Raw genomic sequence first — 14307 nt, forward strand, 5'->3', positions numbered from 1 at the left:
TATAGTAAAGTTGCAGGATATAAAATTAACACAAAGAAATCCCTTGCATTCCTATATACTAACAATGAGAAAACAGAAAGAGAAATTAAGGAAACAATACCATTCACCATTGCAACAAAAAGAATAAAATACTTAGGAGTATATCTACCTAAAGAAACAAAATACCTATACATAGAAAACTATAAAACACTGATGAAAGAAATCAAAGAGGACACAAATAGATGGAGAAATATACTGTGTTCATGTATTGGAAGAATCAATACTGTGAAAATGAGTATACTATCCAAAGCAATCTATAGGTTCAATGCAATCCCTATCAAGCTACCAATGGTATTCTTCACAGAACTAGAACAAATAATTTCACAATTTGTATGGAAATACAAAAAACCTCGAATAGCCAAAGCAATCTTGAGAAAGAAGAATGGAACTGGAGGAATCAACCTGCCTGACTTCAGGCTCTACTACAAAGCCACAGTCATCAAGACAGTATGGTACCGGCACAAAGACAGAAATATAGATCAATGGAACAGAATAGAAAGCCCAGAGATAAATCCACGTACCTGTGGACACCTTATCTTCGACAAAGGAGGCAAGAATATACAATGGAAAAAAGACAACCTCTATAACAAATGGTGCTTGGAAAACTGGTCAACCACTTGTAAAAGAATGAAACTAGAACACCTTCTAACACCATACACAAAAATAAACTCAAAATGGATTAAAGATTTAAATGTAAGACCAGAAACTACAGAACTCCTAGAGGAGAACATAGGCAAAACACTCTCCGACATAAATCACAGCAAGATCCTCTATGACCCACCTCCCAGAATATTGGAAATAAAAGCAAAAATAAATAAATGGGACCTAATGAAACTTAAAAGCTTTTACACAACAAAGGAAACTATAAGCAAGGTGAAAAGACAGCCTTCAGAACAGGAGAAAATAATAGCAAATGAAGAAACAGACAAAGGATTAATCTCAAAAATATACAAGCAACTCCTGAAGCTCAATTCCAGAAAAATAAATGACCCAATCAAAAAATGGGCCAAAGATCTAAGCAGACATTTCTCCAAAGAAGACATACAGATGGTTAACAAACACATGAAAAGATGCTCAACATCACTCATTATCAGAGAAATGCAAATCAAAACCACAATGAGGTACCATTACACTCCAGTCAGAGTGGCTGCTATCCAAAAGCCTACAAGCAATAAATGCTGGAGAGGGTGTGGAGAAAAGGGAATCCTCTTACACTGTTGGTGGGAATGCAAACTAGTACAGCCACTATGGAGAACAGTGTGGAGATTCCTTAAAATACTGGAAATAGAACTGCCATATGATGCAGCAATCCCTCTCCTGGGCATACACACCGAGGAAACCAGATCTGAAAGAGACACGTGTACCCCAATGTTTATCACAGCACTGTTTATAATAGCCAGGACATGGATGCAACCTAGATGCCCATCAGCAGACAAATGGATAAGAAAGCTGTAGTACATATACACAATGGGATATTACTCAGCCATTAAAAAGAATTCATTCGAACCAGTTCTAATGAGATGGATGAAACTGGAGCCCATTATACAGAGTGAAGTAAGCCAGAAAGAAAAACACCAATACAGTATACTAACACATATATATGGAATTTAGAAAGATGGTAATGATAACCCTATATGCAAGACAGAAAAAGAGACACAGATGTATAGAACAGACTTTTAGACTCTATGGGAGAAGGCGAGGGTGGGATGATCTGAGAGAACAGCATTAAAACATGTATATTATCAAGTGTGAAACAGATCGCCAGTCCAGGTTGGATGCATGAGACAAGTGCTTGGGGCTGGTGCACTGGGATGACCCAGAGGGATGAGATGGGGAGGGAGGTGGGAGGGGGGTTCACGATGGGGACCACATGTAATTCCATGGGTGATTCATGTCAATGTATGGCAAAAACCACTACAATATTGTAAAGTAATTAGCCTCCAACTGATAAAAATAATTGGGAAGACAAAAAAAAAATAAAAATAAAAAACTGCCATCAAGATTTAAAACATGGGGAAAAAAAAGACAAGGCATAGACTATGAATTATTCTAGGGTCTTATAGAACAAGAAGATGATTCCTGTCTTTGGAGACTTTAAATTTAAAAATAAAATAAAACAAAAATTGTTTCTTTTAGTTATCCATTAAACCTATATTGAACATCTTTATCCTGAATCATTCAAGCAGTCGCCACAAAGAAGTGACAATTACCCAAATAAGAGAGATAATAAAAAAGGAATTATATGCTTTGGAAGAAAGCAAACAATCTGGAAAGTCAGAGCAAGATGGATTCACCCATGAATCCAGTACCTACCAATTCTGACTTTTGATTAAAACATTTAAGTTATTTGATCTTCAGCTTCTTCATAATATTCCAAAATATCATACACAATGAAAAAAAACACAAATACTCTTAAATATAAGATAATACAATCCTAGAAGGGAATTTATGCTCATTTTGAATTCTTGCTGCAGAGGTGGGGAAAAAAAGCAACTGTCTTCCATTTACAGTAGACAGGCAAGAGATAGAAAATAACTGTTTAGCAGAGAGTTATTTCAGTCAACCAGAGTTTCAGTCTGGTTGCCAAATACCATCATACTTTTTAAAAGATTCAAGACTTTCTCCTATCAACAAGTCCTGGTAAATTGTCTATAGAAATTAGAGCTGCACCATCACTGGTCTCAAGCTTCTTTCAAGAATCCAAACAATTCTTTCCCCACTATTTGACTTACATTTCAAACAGAAGCAAAACATTCCTTTATAAATTATAAATTGGAAGTTTGCAATATAAATACTGGGAGAGATAATTCTGTGCGAATAAATGAAGATCACAAAAGAGGACAAGCAAAGGCTATTTATTATAGCTTGCTATAGCAAGGAAGTGGGACACCATCACTTGCATTGGGCAGAGACTTAAAGGTAGTTATGGAAGTAGGAAAGCTTTATAGGGTAAATAGGGGAAGCCTTGAAGTATGCTTTACATGGAGGTTTGCTGGCATGAGGAAATTCGAGTCAGGTCAAGAGAAGTGAGCTATCCTCTGTGGTTGGTTTGTGGAGATAGATGGCTTTCTCTGGTTAATGCCAAATTAGACAAAAGAAAGGGGGGCAAAAATTAGTAAAGCTGACAGTTACTGATGAGGTCCTAACTATTCTGGGTAGATTGCTGCATTGATGGTGGCTTGACTTCCCAGGCTAGTTGCTGCAGAAGATGTGGAATAGCATTCTATTTTCAGGTATAGACCAGTCATTGTCCATTTGTAGATTCAGTCTCCCAATACACAGGGACTTTGCCAAAGTAAAATCTGCCAATTACTCAGCTCATATAAATTCCTAATAGTAAATTCCAGGCCGGACTGATTAACTGGAATGATTGATTAAAGTATCAGAAATGACAAGTAAGAAAGGGAAAATGAGCAATAAAAGTTTGAGGAGGAGATGCCAGATGAGGCAGTAAAGAAAACCGGCAAATCAATGGCAGCAAATAGGAATGAACTGTGCATAAACGAGCTGTTATAACTCAAGCCCAGCGACCATAGAAGCACTAGCACATACATTCCATCAGCATGTATTTATTGATTTCTCGTAAGCAAAATTCTGTTAGATGCATTGGAGAAATTAAAACAAAATTGCATTATCACTGTTCTCAATTATTTCCAAGATGTGGAGTTCCTTTTTTTCTATGAATCAGCCAGAATCCACAGCCCTTCAATTTCAGCAGTGGGTGTTAAGGAACTCTAGTTTTCTCAGCTACCAAAACAGATGTTCCTCCTCCTAATGTGCTTCTTTTTGCCTAGTGATGAGAAAGACACACTTGAACCTACTTTCCACTATGAAGGGAGTTCTTCACCAGTCCTGTGATGCCTTGAAATTTTGCTATTATTTTGTTTTAATTATTAACTAATAGGGAGTCAGAATGTTGTCCAGCCTTCAGGCTCCATCCATGTTTGCTTATTTCTTTGAAGCAATATTAATGGCAATATCATTGCTTTAGTTACCTAAGAACTTAAGGGCCATGGCCTTTCTTTATATAAATATTGAATATTTTACTTTCTTATTGATTTTAACCATTATAGAGAAGATGGTTTATAAAGACAGGCTTCTGTTAAATTTAAATAATGTATATGGTAGACTGAGTATCATTGAGGAACAGAGAGGGTATTAAAAATGAAATCACCTTCCACAGATGAGGGCATAATACACACTGAAACTGTATAAATCTATTTTCAATTAAAGTCCAAACTATAATATGACTCAAACACTTGCAAAGAGTTCTCATTATGAGATTTTTTCCCCAAGAAAGATGCATTTTACTTTTGGAGGAAATATTTTTTAAGTGGAAGTATTAGTTTACTTATCTTCACTTCTCTTTTTCCTCCTCTCATCACTCTCTTTTCCCCTTGCATTACTTTGGTAAATTATCTCCCCTTTCCTTAAGACAATATGGTTTGACTGAGTGTACTTTTCCTTAGTGAATCTCCAAACTCAAGAAATAATTAGTCTTCCACTTATAAGAGAGGCTCTTCAGAAGTAATTAGATATATAGCCATCACAAAGATATTGCATTGCAGATAATTTCATTATATCTGAGACATCAGAAAAACAAAAAAAAGACCTAAAGCAAGTGAACAACATAGTCTTTCATTTTATATAAGTAATATATTATCTTCTATGGGAGCTTTTTTTAAATTCATGGAGCTGACACTTTGCTAACTCACTTGCCACTTGTTCACACACACACACGTTTGTACCAACTTTAAAAAAAACTTGAAAACAAAAAGTACTGAAATGAGATCCATTTTCCACTAAGATAAAAAGAGGTTGCTGCTTTTTACTTTTGATGTTTAAGTTTGTAAATGAATGCATTGGCATTCATTTAGTTCAGAGAGTACTTTCAGGAATCTTCTCTAAATTGTGAATTTTTTAAACCTCTTTAGTGTTGTTGTTACTTTTGTGACTTGTGTTTGATCACTGAGAATAGAACCTATTGTGTTTGCTTGTTTGTTTTTCTGAATAGACAAAATAAATAGTAGTTTTTCTCCCTTTGGTGAATTGAGGAGAGCACTGACTTTGATCCCCCACCCCCACAAATGCCCACCTTGGTAAATTATGTAGGTCAGGTGATGCTGTTGGATCATTACAGAATTTCACTCTTGGAAGCATGTTTAACCTAAAAACTCAGATTCCTATTGGTCTGCACAGATCCTTTATGTAACACTTGATTTTTTCATAACTATAATACTTAACTACAGTTTCTAATAAAGTAAAATTAAAAAATCATAGGGGAAACCAGGTTACTACAAAAAATCTGGGTCATCTAGTTTGAGTTCCATGGTGCATTTTTAATAACTGAATTTGAAAAGGATTTTTAAAAAATCTGTCCTTGTATTAAAAACTTCATGACAAATATGGGGAAACAATGGAAACAGTGACAGACTTTATTTTCTTGGGCTCCAAAATCACTGCAGATGGTGACTGCAGCCAAGAAATTAAAAGACAGTTGCTTCTTAGAAGAAAAGCTATGATCAACCTAGATAGCATATTAAAAAGCAGAGACATTACTTTGCCGGCAAAAGTCCACCTAGTCAAAGCTATGGTTTTTCCAGTAGTCATGTATGCATGTGAGAGGTGGACTATAAAAAAAGCTGAGCACTGAAGAATTGATGTTTTTGAACTGTAGTGTTAGAGAAGACTCTTGAGAGTCCCTTGGACTGCAAGGAGATCCAACCAGTCCATCCTAAAGGAAATCAGTCCTGAATATTCACTGGAAGGACTGATGCTGAAGCTCTAACACTTTGGCCACCTCATGAGAACTGACTCATTGGAAAAGACCCTGACACTGGAAAAGATTGAAGGCAGGAGGAGGAGGGGATGACAGGAGATGAGATGGTTGGAATGTATCGCCAAATGGATGGACATGAGTTTGAGCAGGCTCCAGGAGTTAGTGATGGACAGGGAAGGCTGGCATGTTTCAGTCCATGGGGTTGCAAAGAGTCAGATATGACTGAGCAACTGAACTGAAGTGAACTGATGGGAAAGCAGATGTTTAAGACAACCACGTGGGAAGAGGGGCTTCCCTGGAGGCTCATGCAGTAAAGAATATACCTGCAATGCAGGAGACCAGGGTTCAAGCCCTGGGTCAGGAAGATCCCCTGGAGAAGGAAATGGCAATTCACTCCAGCATTCTTGCCTAGAAAATCCCATGGAAAGAGGAGTCTGGTGGGCTACAGTGCATGGAGTCTCAAAGAGCTGGACACGACTGAGGCCATGGAGCCACAGAGAGTCAGACATGACTGAGTGACTAATGTAAAGATGACTCAATTCACTGACCAGATTGAATGGAACATCGGGTACACAGGAATAATAAGCATGAAATGTAGGCTGGGACGAGAATATAAGAGATTTTGATTATTAAACTAAGCAGTTTGAATATAAACTAGCAAGCAATTGAAAAATATTAAAGGTTTGTATATAGATGCATGACTCTTCTAGTACAAATGTGCTGTGTATACTGGAGGCAAATAAAATGAATATGTGTTCAATATAATATATAAATATAATCATAGATCATATCTAAAAGTGAACTTGAATCAAATTAAATTACTCAGGCTTTTGCAAATTTAGCAATGCTATAATACTTTCTACCTAATGGTGTGTAGGGTTGCAGTGTGGGCAAGTGTTTCAATGCTCTTAAATGCAGTCAGGCACTTTACATTCAGAGAATATTTATGGGAAGACATGAAAAAATGAGTAGAGAGAAAAACAGCAGCTCTGGTCTGCAAAACTGTGTGTAATTAAATAAGACTTATTTTGGTTGAAACCAAGTGTAGAGCGAATACATGGTAGGAAATATGCTTTAGTTTCCTCATTTTCTTGTTGAAATCGCCAGAGGACAATGTTGAGCTACAATAGAATAATCACTTCTAAAATGAATAGTAATCTATTAATTGAAATGTCAATATTTAAACCATATTTATATGTCTATAATTTTTAATCAATTTTATTAATGTCATACATGTGTTATATATAAAGGTATTAGGGATCTAATGGAAAAAATCAGATGTATCCCCATACTCCTTTGTTCTTTTCATCCAAAAAAAGAAAAAAGGGAAAATAATTGTTATTCTCTTAATTGCAAATTCTTCTTTCCCACAAATATTTTGAAATTTTGCAAAAGCATGGGGAAATACTTACCGCATGTCATATCTCTCAACATATGAAATATAGCATATATTTTAAAACATATGAAAAGATGAGTTATTTATGGTCAATAATCTTTAAGAAAAAAAAGTCAATTTTCAAACTAAAGACTTCTGAAAAAAGAATAAGTTATTCATTTTCCTTGAGGAGCCTTGTAGGCTGCAGTCCATGGGGTCGCTAAGAGTCGGACACGACTGAGAGACTTCACTTTCACTTTTCCTTTCATGCATTGGAGAAGGAAATGGCAACCCACTGCAGTGTTCTTGCCTGGAGAATCCCAGGGACAGGGGAGCCTGGTGGGCTGCCGTCTATGGGGTCGCACAGAGTCGGACACGACTGAAGCGACTTAGCAGCAGCAGCAGCAGGACTAGCCCATGACAGCTCAGTAATGCTAAACTATTTGGCCATTTTGCTGAAAAGGATGGGGGCCTAAGGCGGAACTATTTCCTCCCCGTGCCCAAAGTCTGTCACAAGAGAATATAAGGGAAGATGCAGCTTTTTTATCTTACAAATTCATGTAGACTTAACATAAATGACAAGTATTATAGGAGATAGAAAAATATAAGAATGCTTGACAAATGACTGGATGAAACATATGCACACAGCCCACATGCAAACAGATCTCTAGAAATAATGAGCAAGTAAATTGCTGGCTCCAGAACCTAAACAGCACAGAAAGTACAATTAAATAACTGCTTAAAGATCACGATGTATAATTCTTCATTACAAAATTAAGAGTCAATCATTGAAAGGAAACTAACTCCAATATTTTTGGTACTCTTCACATAAAACTTTACATCTGGATATTTTCCTAGTCATTTTACTTTAACACAGTATACTTTGTACTTGGACTTTGAATAAGGTCAAAGTATGACATTTTAGAGAATTTTATTTCTTCATTCTTTAGGAAAAAATGAAAAGGTAAGTAGATGGCAAACATTTTGTGAAAATGTGATGTGATATAAGTATTTGAAACTCATTTCAAGAGGCACATATAATTGGCTAGTATCTACCATTCCCCAGTAAGAAAATAGGAAGCAGTGAGGGAAAATAAGAATGTGGTCCTAAGCCAAATCTAGAGTCTGGCGTCGCTTTACTGATAACAACCTTGATAATCTTAAATCTTCAACTCTCTGAGCAACAAAGGTTAAATCAAATATCTCCTATATAGTGCTTAGCATAATATCTAGCATGTAGTAAGCACTGACTAGATAATAGCTGCTGCTATCAGTTTTCCCAGTCATATTATAAGGCTTAGACTATAAATCTAAGGTCCCTTTTGGGTCTACTATATGATTTTTAATGCTGAAAGTGAAATATTTACTGATTTTAAGTCATTTCTTCCTTTTTAGTCTTGGATGGTTATTCTCTTCCTTCTGACTTTAATTACAGAACATTGATGATGATGTGTCATCATCTTTATTGTCCTGAAACACAGTCTTTCCCTTATCCAGGGATAAAGACTGCCTAACTAGTGGCATAAAAATCACCTTGGGAGGATGCAAAATGTGTAAGTAAATTCATGAGTCACATAAACCCACAAAAATTCTGGTTCAGTCAATTTGGAGTTGGGTTCAGACTATTCTGACCATCTGGTCTGAAGAACATAGCTCAAAAAACAGTGTACCAAAGAACTAATACTAATTGTATAACACCGTATTCACAAATAACAATTTTGGAGCTGTTATAAAGATGGGATGTTGTTATCATGGTTGTTTTTAAGAAATAGCCCAGATAACATTTTTAACCTAGTAGTATAACTACAAAATCAAAATTCAAGCCTTCTTCTTGTATAAAATAAGACCATGGCCTTGCAAGTGCTTGTACCATTCTTCATCCTAATGTAATTGGACTTCCCAAAATCACTATAGAACCTAGGAAAGGACTGTGGATTCTGGGAATTACAGTATTTCTTACCAAGCCACTAGTGCTATAGTCTGTTGCTTTATTCACGGAGATGAGGAAGTATAGCCAGAGAACTGCGTAGATTCTGTATGTGTTTTTCAGCTGGAAAACTGATTAAAGAAACAACAAAAAACCCACTTAAAAAAAAAAGGCTCTTCAAATATTTCAGTGCTTCAGCCATGCTAATCCTAGTGACATTTTATGGAGCACACATAGAATTTCAGGTTTTAGCAGGACTATTCTTACTTAACAAAAAACACAGAGGATACAAATGATCAGAAAATAATAAGAAATTATTCTTTATCTAACATGCTATTACTGAGCAATTAGAATGAAAAAATAATCTCTCAGTTCACATTTCATGTTATCCTCATATAAAGATTTATTATAAAAGTCTCTGGAAAATTGTTGACCAAAGAATAAAAAGGAATCAGAAAAGATGGAAGACCAAGAGGATCAATGGAAAATGCTTACCTGAGATTTTAAAAGGAGTTTTAACCAAAGCTTAAAAAGAGAGTAACAAAATATATCTCCTAGGAAAGGTTGTCTCCTTAAAATATTAAGGAGATATTTTGTCATTCTATGGAGATTTGAGCTTAAGTATAATACCTATCAGTTAGAAATAAAACAGTACTGTTTTATTTAATGTTTAACAGTACTATGAAATTAAGTGACTAATTTCTGAAGTTACAAGCTAAGCAACAACAACAACAAAAAAAGATATTCTATATCAAATTTCTTCAATATTCCTTGTATAGCAGAATAGACAAAATTCTAGGATATTACAACCTAGGTCACATTTTGAGTGGATAAACCTTTCTGAGACTTCATTTCAGGAAACTACAGCCCATACTGAACATTTATTTTTGGCTGGTAAATCAGAATTTAGCCTGTGGGATCATAGAGCCTGAGTATAAGAAAGACTCTATCTTCTGAGACAGTAAATGAGGATGCAGAGATGGAAGTTGAATGGGACACAGAAAGCAATGAATCAGAGAAGAGTATTAATACCATTCAAAAATCTAATGATCTAAAAACAGCTATTAAAGCTAGGAGTTTGAGAGCTAGAGACATGAGCATAAGGTGAAAGGTCTAATTTAAGTGAAAGTGGTCTAAGGTGTTTATATACCATCAGGAACCTGGTATGTGGATGATGTTATCCATGGGTAACAGTTGTTGCTCACTCAGCCATGTCTGACTCTTTGTGACCTCATGGACTGCAGCATGTCAGGCTTCCCTGTCTTTCACAAACTCTCCAAGAGTTTGTTCAAATTCATGTCTATTGAGTTCGTGATGCTATCTAACCATCTCATCCTCTGCCACCTTCTTCTTCTCCTGCCCTCAATCTTTCCCAGCATCAGGGTCTTTTCCAATGAGTCAGCTCTTCACACCAGGTGGCCAAAGTATTAGAGCTTCAGCTTCAGCATCAGTCATTCCAATGAATATTCAGGGTTGATTCCCTTTAGGATTGACTGATTTGATCTCCTTGCTGTCCAAGGGACTCTCAAGAGTGTTCTCCAGCACCACAGTTCAAAAGAATCAATTCTTTGGTGTTCAACCTTCTTTATGGTCCAACTCTCATGTCCATACATGACTTCTAGAAAAACCATAACTTTGACTATGTACCTTTGTCAGCAAAGTAATGTCTCTGCTTTTTAATATGCTGTCTAGGTTTGCCATAGATTTTCTTCCAGAAAGCAAGTGTCTTAATTTCATGGCTGCAGTCACAATCAGCAGTGATTTTGGAACCCAAGAAAATAAAATATGTCACTACTTCTATTTTTTCACCTTCTATTTGCCATGAAGTGATGAGACCATATGCTATGAACTTAGTTTTTTGAATTTTGAGTTTCAAACCAGCTCTTTCACTCTCCTCTTTCACCTTCATCAAGAGGCTCTTTCACTCTCCTCTTTCACCTTCATCAAGAGGCTCTTTAGTTCCTCTTAGCTTTCTGCCATTAGGGCAGTATCATTGGCATAACTGAGGTTGTTGGTATTTCTCCTAGGAATCTTGATTTCAGTCTGTGCTTCATTCAGCCCTGCATTTCGCATGATGTACTCTGCATATAAGTTAAATAAAGACAGTGACAACATACCCTTGTTGTATTCCTTTCCCAATTTTGAACCAGTCAGTTGTTCCACACAAAAGGGATAAGGATAATGTCTGGAGCAGTCATTAGGGCAGATTAAGATAAAGCTGGACAGAAATGGTATGGACCTAACAGAAGGAGAAGTTATTAAGAAGAGGTGGCAAGAATACACAGAACAACTGTACAAAAAAGATCTTCATGACCCAGATAATCACGATGGTGTGAACACTCACCTAGAGCCAGACATCCTGGAATGTGAAGTCAAGTGGGCCTTAGAAAGCATCACTACGAACAAAGCTAGTGGAGGTGATGGAATTCCAATGAGCTATTTCAAATCCTAAAAGATGACGCTGTGAAAGTGCTGCACTCAATATGCCAGCAAATCTGGAAAACTCAGCAGTGGCCACAGGACTGGAAAAGGTCAGTTTTCATTCCACCCAAAGAAAGGCGATCCCAAAGAATGCTCAAACTACTGCACAATTGCACTCATCTCACATGCTAGTAAAGTAATGCTCAAAATTCTCCAAGCCAGGCTTCAGCAATACATGAACCATGAACTTCCAGATGTTCAAGCTGGATTTAGAAAAGGGAGAGGAACCACAGATCAAATTGCCAACATCTGCTGGATCATCGAAAAAGCAAGAAAGTTCCAGAAAAACAGCTATTTCTGCTTTATTGACTATGCCAAAGCCTTTGACTGTGTGGATCCCAATAAACTGTGGAAAATTCTTCAAGAGATGTGAATACCAGACCACCTGACCTGCCTCTTGAGAAATCTGTATGCAAGTCAGGAAGCAACAGTTAGAACTGGACATGGAACAACAGCCTGGTTGCAAATAGGAAAAGGAGTATGTCAAGGCTGTATATTGTCATCCTGCTTATTTAACTTCTATGCAGAGTACATCATGAGAAACACTGGGCTGGAAGAAGCACAAGCTGGAATCAAGATTGCTGGGAGAAATATCAATAGCCCCAGATATGCACATGAGACCATACTTATGGCAGAAAGTGAAGAAGAACTAAAGAGCCTCTTGATGAAAGTGAAAGAGGTGAATGAAAAAGTTGGCTTAAAGCTCAACATTCAGAAAACTAAGATTATGGCATCTGATCCCATCACTTCATGGGAAATAGATGGGGAAACAGTGTCAGACTTTATTTTTTTGGGCTCCAAAATCACCACAGATGGTGATTGCAGCCACGAAATTAAAAGACGCTTACCCCTTGGAAGGAAAGTTATGATCAACCTAGATTGCATATTAAAAAGCAGAGACATTACTTTGCCAACAAAGGTTCGTCTAGTCAAGTCTATGGTTTTTCCAGTGGCCATGTATGGATGTGAGAGTTGGACTGTGAAGAAAGCTGAGCACAGGAGAATTGATACTTTTGAACTGTGGTGTTGGAGAAGACTCCTGAGAGTCCTTTGGACTGCAAGGAGATCCAACCAGTCCATCCTAAAGCAGATCAGTCCTGGGTGTTCATTGGAAGGACTAATGCTGAAGCTGAAACTCCAGTACTCTGGCCACCTCATGTGAAGAGTTGACTCATTGGAAAAGACCCTGATGCTGGGAGGGATTGGGGGCAGGAGGAAAAGAGGACGACAGAGGATGAGATGGTTGGATGGCATCACCGACTCAATGGACATGAGTTTGAGTAAACTCCAGGAGTTTGTGATGGACAGGGAGGCCTGGCATGCTGTAATTCATGGGGTCACCAAGAGTTGGACATGACTGAGTGACTGAACTGAACTAAGATAAAGCTGGGTGGCTTAGAGAAGCAAAATTTTAGATCATTTCCTTATTTTATAGGCATAATTTAAACTTCCCAGGTCCTTAAATTGGTCTCCTACAAATAGAAGGAATCTAGAGTACATTTTCCAACTACTAAATGGTAGAACATCACAGCTATTTTTCACTTTTCTCTTCACTGTTTTACAGTTTGTATATTTCCATCTATAGGTATAACTTTAAATCCACTGGATTTTTTTTTTAATTGAAGAGTAGTTGATTTACAATATTACATTAGTTTCAGGTGTAAACAGTGATTCAATATTTTTGTAGATTATATTCCATTTAAATTTATTTCAAAACAATGGCTATATATCCTTGTGCAGTATGATATATTCTTGTTGCTTATCTATTTTACACATAGTCGTTTGTATTTCTTAATATCCCCTATCAGCCCCCTTCTCCCTTTCCCCACTGGTAACCACTAGTTTATTCTTTATCTCTGAGTTCATTCTGTCATTTTTTCTACCATCTCTCTTGATATTATGTACATCTTATTAATTTTAAAAATTATATTTTTTAATTTTTTACTGGAGGATAATTGCTTTAAAATATTGTGCTGGTTTTTACCATGCATCATAATGAATCAGTTACAAATATGTATGTATATAATTCCTTACCCTCTTGAACATCCCTCCCATCTCCTACTCTACCCCACTCCTCCAGGTTGTCATAGGGCACTGGGCTGAGCTCCCTGTGTTACACAGCAAATTCCCACTGGCTATCAATTTTACACATGGTAATAAATATGTGTCTATGCTACTCTCTCAGTTCATTCCATCCTCTCCCTCCCATGGATACAGAAATTGTGGTACATATATACAGTGGATAACTACACACAAAAAAAGAATGCATATGAGTCCTAATGAGGTGGATGAACCTAGAGCTTCTGTACAGAGTGAAGTCAGTCAGAAAGAGAAACACAAATATTGTACATTAACGCACAGGTATAGAATCTAGAAAGATGGTACCGATGAACCTATTTGTAGGACAACAATGGAGATACAGACATATTTTATTTTTTTAGAACAGCTTTAGATTCACAAAAATTTGAGAGGACGGTAGAGACATTTCCCATATATCACCAGCTCCACACATGCATAGCTTCCCCTGTTATCAACATCCAACACAAAAGCAGTAAATTTGATAACAATTGATGACCCTACATTGACACATCGTAATACCCAAGTCCATAGTTTATGTTAGGGTTCTCTTGTGGTGTTGTACATTCTATGGTTTGGACAAATGTACAATGGCATTTAAATCATGTATCGATCATCAATTTATATCAA

At 36.8% G+C, this 14307-nt stretch overlaps 1 long non-coding RNA gene across 1 annotated transcript; it reads right to left on the bottom strand.

The window, feature by feature from the left end:
• Window positions 1–1799: 1799 nt before the first annotated feature.
• Window positions 1800–13203, bottom strand: LOC122702515. Its single transcript, XR_006343271.1, has 3 exons — window positions 13194–13203; window positions 8022–8027; window positions 1800–2029 (listed from the first exon to the last, which is right to left on the bottom strand). It is a non-coding gene; the product is annotated as an uncharacterized LOC122702515 (long non-coding RNA).
• Between the last annotated feature and the right edge of the window lie 1104 nt (window positions 13204–14307).

Source organism: Cervus elaphus, chromosome 11, assembly GCF_910594005.1.
Source record: "Cervus elaphus chromosome 11, mCerEla1.1, whole genome shotgun sequence".
In the NCBI taxonomy this organism is placed as follows: domain Eukaryota; kingdom Metazoa; phylum Chordata; class Mammalia; order Artiodactyla; family Cervidae; genus Cervus; species Cervus elaphus.